Here is a 13,412-nt window from a genome sequence, read left to right on the forward strand (position 1 = left end):
CTGAAAAAGATTGAGGGGGAAAACGTCGTATGTTGTGATGGAGGCCAAAACCCTAATGTAACAATCAAGACCTCATCGATATATAGTAAGAAATTTTTTATTCTTCGATATTTTTATTTTTATTATTTTCTTTTCTAAAACTAATATTTTATTTTCTTAAAAAAAACAAATATTTTATTTGGCATAAATATTTGATCTTATCAACTAAATTTTTATTTAAGCTTTTAATTTACTTTTAAAGACGAATAAAAAATTAATATATTTCCCGGTTCAAACCCCAGACCTTGCATATATTATGCATTGTTCTTAACAACTGAGCTAAACTCACAAGGACATTACTTTGGTTAATATATTTTATTTTAGCTTCTTAAATTTTTGTTTACTTTTAATATTTTTGTAGCATAAATATCTCAACAAACTACTCATTAGAAGTATATTTTAAACTTTTCTAATCATTGCAGTATCAATCCATAGTATATCTTTTATTTTCTCTTTTTTTTTTACCACCAAAAACACAATTTTGTTTCATCATAATCATTTGACATTTGAGCATATTTTTACCTCTTTATGTCTTTTGTAGCAAATTACCACATCTAGAGGAGAAAAAAATAATTCCCACCACTCTTATATAAAATGAAGAAAGAACTTTTCTTGGTTGGTTTAGTATTAAGGTTAGAACCTGTTTCCTCATAATATCTCTTACACAGGAACAAGAAAAAGCTGGACTAAACACACACACACTCACTTGAAACTTGTTGTTGGGTTGAATAGGTTCATGAGAAATACTTGAAGTTGTGATTAGTGTACGCTGAAAACAAAGCCTTGGAGGAGACAAAAGTTTTTAACTGTATTGTCATATGTTAAATGTTGTTAATGCTGCTAATGTTTATGCCGTTTGCTTGAGGACAAGCAAAAATTCAAGTATAGGGGAGTTTGATAAGTCAATAATTAGTTGGTTTTCAAGTTTATTTTATTAAGATTTTATTTGTTTTTAATTACTTTTTAGAACTTTGGTACTTCAATTTGTTTGTTATTTAATTTCAGGAACAAATATGGTAAAAGATTGAGTCTTGGAACAAAAGAAAGGGTTTTGGTGCATGGTTAAGGAATGGAAGGTTCTAGAGCATGATTTGGGCTGATCGAGACAAAAAATATGAAGATCCTATGCAAAAATATCAAGCACGATCGTGCCTGACTAAGACCAAACTGTGTTGCCCTTGTTTAAACGTGCCTATGATTCCAGGAAGACAGGCACGGTTCGTGCCTGCAGGCGCACGGTCGTGCGCGACGCTCTTTTCCCCTTTTGCTGATTTTGCCAGAATGACAGGAACGGTCCGTGCCAAGTTGAGCACGACCTTGCCTTGTCCCATCTGCTATGTTTTGTTATTTCTCAGACCTAAAAGCCAATGGGTTGCTTGCTATGTAATTTTTATGCCTTTTCTTAGGGCTTAAGTTAGATTTTAGGCTATAAATAGAGCATCCACCAGACTTATTATTCATCTTTTGTTCTTGTGAATTTTACGTGACAATTATTTCTTTGAATAAAAGTTCTTATTTTTCCTTGTTCTTTAAAATTCTTGTTCTTTACTTTCAGCTATTTATTTTTATGTCTTTCTTCTTCTTCTCCACCTCTTTGTCTATGATGAACATGAGTGAATAGACTTCTTTGTCTTGGGATTGTTGGATGAGTCTAATTACCTAATCCTATCAAACCAAGCCTAGAACCCTAATTTTATGTAAATCTACTTTTCTAATTTTATGAATAGAATGCAGAGAGGAGGAAACAATGACAGTGAGGTTCTTATTAAATATTGTATTATATTTTCAATATAATAATGTTTCTTTTTATGCTTAGGAATGAAGTGATACCATCAATATTAGAGCTAGTAAATGCGATTTCTCAAAGCATGAAGAAATTATAATAAGAAGCTTCAGTTACCAACATCAGAGCAGACATACCCAATAAGAAAATAACTATCAGAGTAATAGATTTAATCATGAGAGCAAATATTCAAACCAATATATTCATTAGACGATAGAGCCCTAAGATGACATATTTCAAAGCAACAATGATTGAGTGAGGTATCAGAGCAAAAGCACAATCAAATCAAAGGAAAAAAATAGACAAACAAGAACGAACTCCGACAATCACGAACTCCGACAATCACAATGAAAGTGATTGAGACCAGTTGCATCTCCTCCCTTATTATTAGTCACACAAAACCAGTATGCAATAAATAATAGCAAATCAAGATCCAGACCAAATGCAAACCAGTATACGAAACAGTGTGAAATCAGTAACGGGAATAGAAATGCAAACCAAAATGCAATAAATCCATAGGTATACCAAACAGTATGCAAATAGTAACAGGAAGTCAGAAATATCAAATACAAACCAAATACCAAACCAGTTTTCAATCACTAATAGCAATAGCAAAATGCAAACCAAATCCCTAACCAGTATACAAAATATAGAAACTATTGAGGATCATCGAGGTTCGTTCGCCACCCTCTCGGGCCCAAGTGACAAAACCTTGAACACAATCTTTTTGCATAGCTCCTACAGTCCTACTCACCAAAACTAAATTTTCTGTTTTGTCATCTGCCATTTTTCACTGCCGTATAGGCATTCTATTATTGTGCAAGAGAATATCTGCTGATTCTCTATTTCCCATGCCGTACCTCATATCATAGGCCATGGTAGTTGTACAATGAGATTGATAAGAAAAATTATATAATTTGGTCAAATACGAAATCAAATAGCATCTGAGAGAAAAACCAAGAACTAAGTCAAACACATCTCTAGTAGCTCAAAAATATATTATATGAAACGTAACAACATAATACTGCAATAACATTTGCATAGTACTGACGAAAAATATGTCAATAAAAAATATGTCAATAAATAAAGGTTATATAAGAGAGTAACATATATTTGAGTACAGAATATTTCAATTATCTTCATCTTTCATTATTTTTCCTCAATAATGTTAATAAAGGAGCTTTGCAACCTAAATAGTTTTCATTGATAACAGATATTAAAACAAGTGGAAAAAAAAACGAGTTCCAATTGACGTAGGTCTTGATTCCAATTACTATAGCAAGTGGATGACAAAATTCAAGAGAAGCAAATAGTAATTAAATTCTAAGAGCTAATGATGATGGCATAGATGTAAACAACCATCAAAGAGATAAGAGACGACTTGGTTGAAAGGATCTGACATACCTTTAATACATGAAAGCCAATACATATTTGAAAATCTAAATGACAGAGTCAAAATGAAACATAGGTCATGCCTTTGAAAACCATTAAATCTTCGCATTGCATATGTTAGAATCTAATATAAAAAGCACACATAAGAACTATTGCAACTATGCCCTAACTGTCATCAATCAAATATGAGTTCACATGTTGTTGAGGCCCTTGCTGACAAAGCTAATTTCGATATCACTTGGTACTTGAGATTTATATCTATGGGATAGACACAATTGAAATGGTTTTCAGCACTTTCGCGTTCTGCATAATATATTTTGCAAATTGAATTTCACACTCCGTGCCTTTATAGCCTTTAAGCAAACATGTTCTGAGCTGTGTTGAAAGGCATTCAGGAACAATTGTTGGATTCATCCAATTATCCACAACTTCCTTCTTATTCCTAGAGTCCTGTCAACAATTCAAATATTTTGTTAATAAATAAATACGTTAAGGTAAAAAGCAAAGAGAAAATCATTTACAACAACAAAACCTCATGAATGGTTAGATTTTGAAGTTTGGGACAACGTTTGAGCACTTCTATCACCAACTTCCACTTCTCATAGCGTTTACGCTTGAGAATAAGTTCCATGTGGATTAGATTTTGAAACAAAGGAAAATGGCTATAACCTGTGTTCTGTAGTGAGATACAAAAGTTAGAAATGAAATAAACCCCACTTTCATTAAGACATTTATCAGAGAGACTCATATAACATTCTTACCAGTTCTACACACATAAGTTTTGCCTTGCAAAGGAAAGTAAACAGAACATTCACCACCCTATGAGACATGTCAGAAATGTTTGCTTTAACCAAATTTGGTAAGCACTGAGAATTTTCCACTGAAACAAGTGACTTTTTCGCTGGGTATACTGTATTTATTCGCAATTCCTCTAGAATGGGACATCCAGATAAAAGCTTTACAAAATGTTCAAGAACTTCGAAACGCATAAAACATAGGTGAAGAGTTTTTAGGAGAGGGAAATCTACAACCAATTGAGAAAGGTCATTCACTCTGAACCCTTTCAAATGAAGAACGACAAGGGTCCTACAACTGAAAATACTGGGAGGTAACTTGACTTTACAGAAAAGCATGCTAGATGTTTCGAGATCGAGGTTCTCAATTCCCCTTCGTTGCGCAACAGTGTGGACAAATAGATTGATATCGTGTGAGTGGTGGGTAGAAGCTTGTGAAAATTTGACGTTGAATGATTGGATGGGTAACGTGATGTCTCGTGAGATAAAGACAAAGGACACAAAATGGCGAAAGGAATCGTAGTTTGGGAAACTTTCGTCGTCGAAGTGGAGAGTGGGTACTGAGAGCCATAATGGTTTCCATCTCTCCGAGAGGATGCTGGTGGCAGCAGAGATTTTGGTTGGAAGAAATGAAAGTATGTGATGTATAATGGGATTAGCTCCATTTTATATAGTTGTATGCAAAAAAAATTAAATAGTTTTTTCAAAGAAGTGATTATTATTATTATTATTATTATTATTATTATTATTATTATTATTATTATTATTATTATTATTATTATTATTATTATTATTATTATTATTATTATTATTATTATTATTATTATTATTATAATAAATAAACGCACAATTGATTATTGATCTGTTCGGTGAGAACAAATGAGTGGCAACGACGACAGATAATGCTATAATGTGACGGTAAGGGATTCTGGTATGACGGTGTTGAGTCTTTGCGGTAGAACGAAAGGTGCCTATAGGCATATTAGCACTCTGATGCTAAATTAAGTAATGGAACTGAGAAAAAGTGCGTTGAAAGTGTTGTGAAAAGTGAATCGTCCCTTGAGGGTGAAAAGAGCGTGTTGGGCATAATTGTCTTCGGTTTATGCGGCGTGTGATTAGGGACGGTTAGAGGACACATAAGGGCGATCCTCGCGTGGGAGCGTTCTTCTTTGTGGCACGATGCGCTTGAGCCGGCGTGTTTCGTCAGGCGTGGAGCCTTAAGGCGGTGTAAGTTATGCCACGTGGTAACGTATGATTGATCTTCTGATCGGTCCAGAATAGTTGCCCCCAAGCCATTGATACCTTTAAGGCGCAATGACTTTAAGGCGCTCTATGTGCTTGATGGGAAGTTTTTATTCCGTTTCCCTAGGAGGTGTCTCCTGACGAGAGTTAGTGGGAGCAGTAATCATTTAATGCCTTGAACTGAAACGTTTTTAGTGGAGCGTTTGTTAAATCTGCTTTCTCCACGTGTCAATTTCATGAGGCCCAAGCGTCCCAAGAAAAATGCTTCACGCACGCCTCGCTTTGACAACGTTTCACATTTTTCGAAGCTATTTTCACCCGTTTAAATCGTGGCTCTCTGTTTACACATCATTTGGTCCGTTGATTCGAACAACTTCAAGGGCTATTTTAAGGGGAGTTTCTTCTTGTTTTTCTTGCATTTATCATTTTTCCTTGACGTGTTTCCGAAAAACGTTTCTTCTTCTTTCTTATGAGTTTTCTTTTTATTCATCATTTTGGTTGAATGAGAGATGGATATTCCTTTTGTGTTTCATGGGGATTGGTTTGGTGCACTTGTTACAGCGACATGTAGCGGGAATGAGAAAACTAAACTGGTCAAAACGTTTGCCAAATCTGCGTTAGATCGGGCGGTTTCGAGCAAGATCGTTATTCTTCTCTGAGAAGTTTAAGTTAAGATCAAGGGTGTTGTGGTTGAGATGAAGGGCTTGCCGTGTTTCCTCCCATTACCCAGGGCCGTTCGGTTTGATGCGAGAGCCTACGGTAGAAATTGCGGATGTTGTGACAAAGACAGGGATTCCGCGATGCCTTTGCTCGAGATCCTGGATCCTTGAGTTTGATGGCACTAGGCTTCCTCCTCGCGAGTTTTGTATCTCCCAGCGGGTTGCCTCTCGGGTGTTAAAGGATTTGATTCTTTTCCTGGCTGAGGGTGCGTTACTTGACTTTGTCTGGTTTGCTCTAAATTAGGCTTGTTTATAGCCAGATGCATCTCTTTCCGCTGGTGGCAAGGGTTGATTAGGTATATCCCCCACATTATTTGTTTGTATATTTCTTGCTGCGGCAGCTTCCTTTGTAATCGCCTTGAGCGTTTTAATAAAAAGAAGCTTAAGACCTTTTTTTACACCTTTGTAATTTCATGTGATTTTCGCTATGGCGGCTCCTCTTGTAATTGATTTGAAAGTTTTAAAGAAAAGAAGCTTAAGAGCCCCTTCTCGTTCAGTTGTTGTGGATTCCATTCCACCTGTGCTTTCCCTCTAACTCTTCGTGTCTTCGCATTTTATTTCATGCCATGTTTCACGTTTATGCATTTTCATTTCATGCCACGTTTGGGAGGGTTATCCGGCGCCTCGCTCTTTTTCCCTGCATTGATGCATTTTGTTTCATGCCGCGCGCTTTGAGCTTTCTTTGGTCGTCCGGGGGAACACGTCCGACAAGGCTTAGTTCCCCCTTTTGAGCATTTAGAGGCGAGACACTATACTTTTGGGTGGCTAGCCCTTCAGGCGGGTGCCATGACAAATGCTAGAGTTTTGTTTCGCTTAAAAGCAGAAGCCTTGAGATCCTCCCTTCTTTGAGGATGCTCTTCCTCGTTCAAGGCTTTAAGTTATGTCAATCACAATAACTTGCAACAAACGTGTTTTCTTTTGAGAAAAACGCTTGTTTATTAATATTTGCAAAACATATTCACAATGGATCCTATGATTTATTTGAAGTACATCACAAAATTTAAACGGAAACTACTGATACATTGGAACATTGACACATGGCTTGCAGTGCAATGTTTGACATGTATATATCATCCTTTCCATGTTATACGGTTCTTTTCCATGCATGTGTTTCAATCACCTTTATCACAATCACTCACTGAGTTTAATTTAGTAATCACTTTGAATGTTATCTTTTTAGTTTTCAGTTTTAGATATGCACATGACATGCTTGATAAAATATTTTAGTGAGCAATTGGATCTTCGAAGCTTTCTCTCAAAAGATGACCCTCTTGCCCAAGTAAGCATTAATTTTTTATATTGGTATTTGAAGTGAAGATTTCTAATTTAATTTATTAATCAATTCAAATTTTATGTTGTTCTCTTTCAGTTTTAGATATGCATACTATGTGTTTGATAAAATATTGCAGTGAAACGGGAAACTTTCTTTCCGAAATAAACAAAAAATGTGCCATCAATAATTATGTGATACAGCAAAGCCATCTATGTACAAAATTTGCACATGTTAAAAAAACAATTTAAAAAACTTAATTTTAGGTACCTTTACATGAATGTTAGATTTTAGGCTTGAAAATCTACATGCAAATGGACAAATTATTCAAAATGACGCAAAAAAAGATTAAAAAAAAACAAAATTGTCATGTGAAATTAAGTTAAGGGACAATGTGGGTAATTTTGTGAAATTTTTCTTTATTTTATATGTAACAATTTGTTAATTATATGCACTGCACTTTGTGTGTATTTGGTGTGTTTTTTTTTTTAAAGAAAAAAGTACATAAAATACACACAAAGTGGGGTAACAAAGTATGATATTTTGTGTACTTATATTTGCGAAAACAAATTTTTATGTTTCAATATGATAAAAATTTGAAAACTCGTGAGTATTTTTTAAATATGAACATTAATTTTGTATTTCTATAAAATATTTGTTTTTTATATGCTAATATGAGATACATATTTGCACTGCACATGTTGCAGATTTATGTACTTAATTATATCTACATAAACAAATATTTATATGCATTTGTTTCTTTTATACTTTATATGCTTCTATTTGAGTAAATAATACGGTGTGTGTAACGCCCTCCTTTTTATTTAATTATTTTAATTAGTTTTAGAATATATTTATATATTTATATGATGTATATGAGGGATATATGATTTGTTGAGATTAGATGTCTTTTTATAATTTAGTTAATATATTTTGTTGAGTGATATTTTGTTATGTTATATGTTGGTATTTACTAGCATAATATATTTGTTAATTGTTATAGATATATATTTGTTATTTGGTGTATTATTATATATTTAGTAGAGAAATATTATTTATTAGAATATGAGGATTATTAGTGTGAGTGGATTTGGGGGTTAGAATAGAAAGAAGAATAAGTTGTTGGGCCTAAATAGATTTGAGAAGAATATTTTAGTATTATAAATAGAGAAGCTTAGGTTGGAAATAATTTACCTTAAACCGCTTTTTGGAAAAGAGGAGAACAAGAGAGAAGAGAAGAGAAAAGTCAAGAGAAGAGGAGAATACCTTAGGAAAGAAGAACGCTGCTGCTGATTCAGGAATTAATCTAAGGTGAGGGTGAGACTATCTTGCATTAATATTAAGTTGTTAAATCATTAGATTACATCTAACAAGTTGGGGAGAGTTTGTGAGAATTTGAGAATTAGGGTTTTGAGAGAGATTTGATGATTAGATTATGAAAACTTGTTGAATTGATGTAGAAATTGTGTACAGACCTTAGATAATCCATAGGATGATTATTGGAAGTAGTTTTGAGGTTAGAACCATGAGATTAGGTGAAACTTGGAGAAAATCTGCATTCTGCCCGAATTTTGATATTAAAACTGGTATTGATCGGTGATGAATTGGTCTTAGGTGTAAACACGAAAGTTGTAGGTATGGATGTTAGCTTTCTAATGTCGTTGGTCTCACGTCAAAACGATTTATAGAACTTGAGTTATGGTCAAATTAATGCACGTAGGTCACAGTGAATTTTTATGGACTTTCAGCACAACTTTTCCGAATTTAAAATGAAAACTGGTATTGATGAGTACAAAATTGGTCTTAGGCGTAAACATGAAATTTTTAGATAATTTTGTTAGCTTTCTAGTGGCTTTGTTTGACGTGAAAATGACGTTTGGTCTTTGAGTTATGATGAAAATACTACAGGGAGGTCTTAACGAAATTGTACGGTGACAACATTCTCTGTTTCATGTTTTTGCGTTTTGTTCATATGTTTCTGTTTTGAATTGATCTTTGTTGTAAACATGAAAGTTGTTGATATTTGTGATATCTTTCCAGTAGCTTTGGTTTGACATGAAAATATGTTGTGGATAATTTATTATGTTTTTACAAAGATACATAGTGAATTATTGTTGATGTTTAAATACGATGTTATATGAAGTTGTTTATGATTGATGAATATGATGTTTTAAGATGTTGTTTATTATCATTTGATATTGTTATATTATGATATGACATGAATTATTTATGTGATCCATATGTTGTCAAGATGATAAGATGTTAAAGATGTTAAGACGTTAAGATGATAAGAGTTGTTAAGTCGTCGAGTCGTTATGAAGTCATCAAGTTGTTAAGATGTTATGTTGTCAAGATGTCAAGATGTTAGGATGTCATAGATGTTCATGAAGTTGTCTAAGTTGTACGAAAGTTATGTCGTTGCATTAGAGTTGTGTTGTTGCATAGTCAGAGATGGGGGCTTAATGCCCGACATGTCCTTTATGACCTTAGAGATGGGGGCTCAATGCCCGACAGGTCCTTTATGACCTTAGAGATGGGGGCTTAATGCCCAACATGTCCTTTATGACCTTAGAGAAGAGGGCTTAATGCCCTGGTGGTACCACATGCATAATGGAGATGTCTAAGATGATTTAAGATGATTTGAGAAGTAGAAGTTGCATAGTCGAGTCGAAGTTTGTTAAGATGTTGAGATGTCAAGTTGTCAAGTTGTTAAGATGTCAAGTTGATAAGTTATTAATGAAGTGATATGATGAATGAAGACGAATGATTTATGATAAGATGTTACGTGAGTTATAATTATGTTGATATATGAAGTTGATTACGAATTTGATTATGAAGTTGTTTTCGGTAATGCTATGTTTTGATAATAATACTTATGTGAAATTACATGATGATTCTTATGATTATATTTGATATTAGGTGTTGATGCTTATAAATAATGTTTGATGAAATGTGGTGACGTTTGTGATTAATATTGATGCTATGTGATGATTGTTGGAGACTATTATTTGATGTTATATGATGATGTTAAGATTAGTAATTGATAATATATGAAGATGTTTATGATTAGTATTAAGATAGTTTTACGACCAATATAAGAAGATAATGACACTAATTAAGGAAGTTTAAGTTGTTAGATATGATTAATGGATTATAAGATGTTTAAGTTGTTGAATGTACTTTATATGATTTATATGCTTAATATTATTGTTTGAGAAATCTCACCCCTCTGCTTGGAAATGTTGCTCTTCGTATGGGTAACTTGCAGGTAATCAAGATTAGAGGCGTCGTGAGTGGACTCCTCACATGTGTGTCTAGGTGCTCTGATACGTAACGGGATGGGACTTGACTTTACTTCTATTCCTTACGTATTGTTTATGAACTTTTATGAATAAATATTGAACTAAGACTTGTGAGATTTTCTGATGAGGCCTACGTGCCAAAGACTTTTTATGTTGAATGAACTAATTCCGCTGCGAAGTTTTGAATTACTTATGTTAAATGATTTTGAAGAATAAATTGTTATTCGTTCAGTTTATGAATTTTTAAGAAGTGTAGCATTCCGTTTAAAGTGAAATACTCTGATTTTTAATTATGAAATTTTTTACGTTGGGAAAACGGGGTGTTACAGTGTGCAATATTTTATAAGTTGACTTTAAAGATTTTAGATCATATTTTGATTGCGTTGTAGTATTCTTTTTTGTTATCTATTCTCTTTTTGTTGTTAAAGTGCGGATAATAGACGCGAGTACAATCACTTAGATGCCCATGGATACAAGGATGAGCACTAAACTTGTTGCCCATGAGACTACGAGCTCGAGTATATACATTTTTTATTAGACAATTAGTTTTCCTATCATACTCTCTTCTCACACACCTTATTAAATTTCAAAAATACATTCATTCGGATTATCTAATCTATTTTTTTTTTAAGGTTTTTGGATAATATAATCCGAAATATATTTTATATAGAAGTAACAATCAGAACCTGGTTTTATTTCAACAATTGTGAATTTTGCTTTTAAAAACAACCGAAAAAAGTAAATAATATTAAAACTTGTCAAAATAAAATAAAAATATATAAAAATACCACTAAAAAGTTCTAAAAATCAAATTGAGTTAATGCAAATTTTTTCAGAATTTTCTGAGAATATGAAAAAAATAAAAAAAGGTATAAACAATGAAATTTTATATTGCAGGGTGGAGTCCCGTGAGAAGTCCATTCTAGAGAAGCCTTGATCCTTGCTTTTTTCCTTCTTGATATTTTTAGCAAGTTTCAAAATAAACCAACACGGTCACCCTAAAACTGATAAAATGTTTATAAATACATTTTATATAAAGAGTAAACATACACATACTTTTATGTCATTTTATATCAATTCTAAATTTAATAAGTTAACTTTTGAGCTATAAACTTTTAGTTATCCGTCATCAGTTATAAGCTGGTTTTTCAGCTATCAGCTAGCTTATTTTTACCAAACATACCCTAGATCTATTCACACAAACCTTATTAAATTTCAAAAATACATCCGGTCAGTTTTTTTTTTTTTTTTTTTTTTTTTTTTTTTTTTTTTTAGGTTTTTGGATTATATAATCCAAAATATGCTTTATGTATAAGTAACAACCAGAACCTCGTTTTATTTCAACAATTATGAATTTTTCTTTTAAAAACAACCGAAAAAGCAAGCTAAAAAACCAATAAAATTTGTCAAAAGAAAATAAAAATATATAAAAATACCACTAAAAATTCTAAAAATCAAATCAAGTTGATGCAATTTTTTTTCATTTTATGCTTTATGAGAATATGAAAAAATAAAAAATAAAAATAAAAATAAGTATAAACGATTGAATTTTGAATTTTGTGGGAAGTCCGTCCATTGTAGAGAAGTCTTGTTCCTTACTTTTTTTTTTCTTTTCTTTCATGATATTTTTAGCAAGTTTCAGAATTAACCGACACAGTTACCATAACACTTTTTTTTTAATAATTAGGAATGTGCATTTTCAGGATTTGAAACACAAGAAACAAACGGAGCAGTGAGTTAGAAATTAGAATGACTAAGTACATATTTTTCTTCATTGCCAATGTCATTCATAAAAAACAAGCAATAATCCTTGCACATTTTCTCCCCTTGCACCAACTACCAAAACTTAATAGAATATTTGACTTTTAAAATTATTCACCTTGGTAAGATTGGAAGAGTTTGATGTTTCTTTGGCTTTTACTTTTAATAAGCTTTTTCTTTCCGGGAAGTTTTGACAACAATAAAACATATGGGTTTTACAAATTTAAGTATAGCATTGAATGAATCAAATGAAAGCATAAGTATAAGATTAAGATGAGGGCCTATCCTTCCAAGTATGAGAGGAAGATGGTGTACATAATGGTTTTTCTATTATTACAAGCTACCTTCAGTGGTTTCATTGATCTGTTCAAACTTTCACTGGGTTTGACAGTACCTTATTCTCTACAAGTGTGATATAGGTCTCACGCGCAAGCAACCAGAGCACATAAAGCCATTCCAGAATCGATTAGAACCAGTAAACCCGTTCTCTTAAAACATGCATGATTGTTAAAGCCTGAAGAAATCATGGTAAGAAGTTTCAGTTACGAACATTAGAGCAGACATATCCAATCAGAGGAAACATTCAAACTAATATCTCCTTTCAAGGATAGAGCACCAAGATGACATATTTTAAAGCAACATTAATTGAGAGATATCAGAGCAAAAACACAATCAATATCCGAGAAAAAAGTCAAACAAGAAATAACTTTGACTAGCACATTGGAAGTGAGCAAGACTGGTTGCATCTCCTCCGTTGCAGAACAATTTGAAGCAGCTTCCCTCGCCATTGCCTCCACTACCTTCTCGACAAGAAGGGTAGACACAAGTTTTGTGTAAAATGCTTTTGGATTCTATTTATTCACTTTCGGTTACTATATACACTTGACACAACTAACTAATCTCCAAAATAGAGTCAAAATCAAAACTAATCTCCAAAACTAAGGTTAGATCCATTAACACTAAAGGGAGGTTCAACTAAGACCTAGAAATGGGAAAGCTGTACAATGATCTAACAAATCATCCCTTGAACTGAACTTCAATTCTGCAATCAATCTAATCTATTGTTTCACAGACTTTCACTCTACTTTGCAATAACTCAAAGGTTTTAGG

General features: G+C 32.9%; 1 long non-coding RNA gene and 1 pseudogene across 1 annotated transcript; one reads left to right on the forward strand and one right to left on the reverse strand.

The window, feature by feature from the left end:
- Nucleotides 1-3,205: 3,205 nt before the first annotated feature.
- Nucleotides 3,206-4,510, reverse strand: LOC146907080 (FBD-associated F-box protein At5g56370-like; annotated as a pseudogene).
- Nucleotides 4,511-6,946: 2,436 nt separating this feature from the next.
- LOC146907081 (uncharacterized) lies at nucleotides 6,947-10,781 on the forward strand. The gene is made up of 2 exons (XR_015019903.1): nucleotides 6,947-7,248; nucleotides 10,508-10,781. It is a non-coding gene; the product is annotated as an uncharacterized LOC146907081 (long non-coding RNA).
- Nucleotides 10,782-13,412: the final 2,631 nt, after the last annotated feature.

Source organism: Medicago sativa, chromosome 7 (genome assembly GCF_051527215.1).
Source record: "Medicago sativa cultivar Bolivia chromosome 7, Bolivia_mono, whole genome shotgun sequence".
NCBI lineage: Eukaryota > Viridiplantae > Streptophyta > Magnoliopsida > Fabales > Fabaceae > Medicago > Medicago sativa.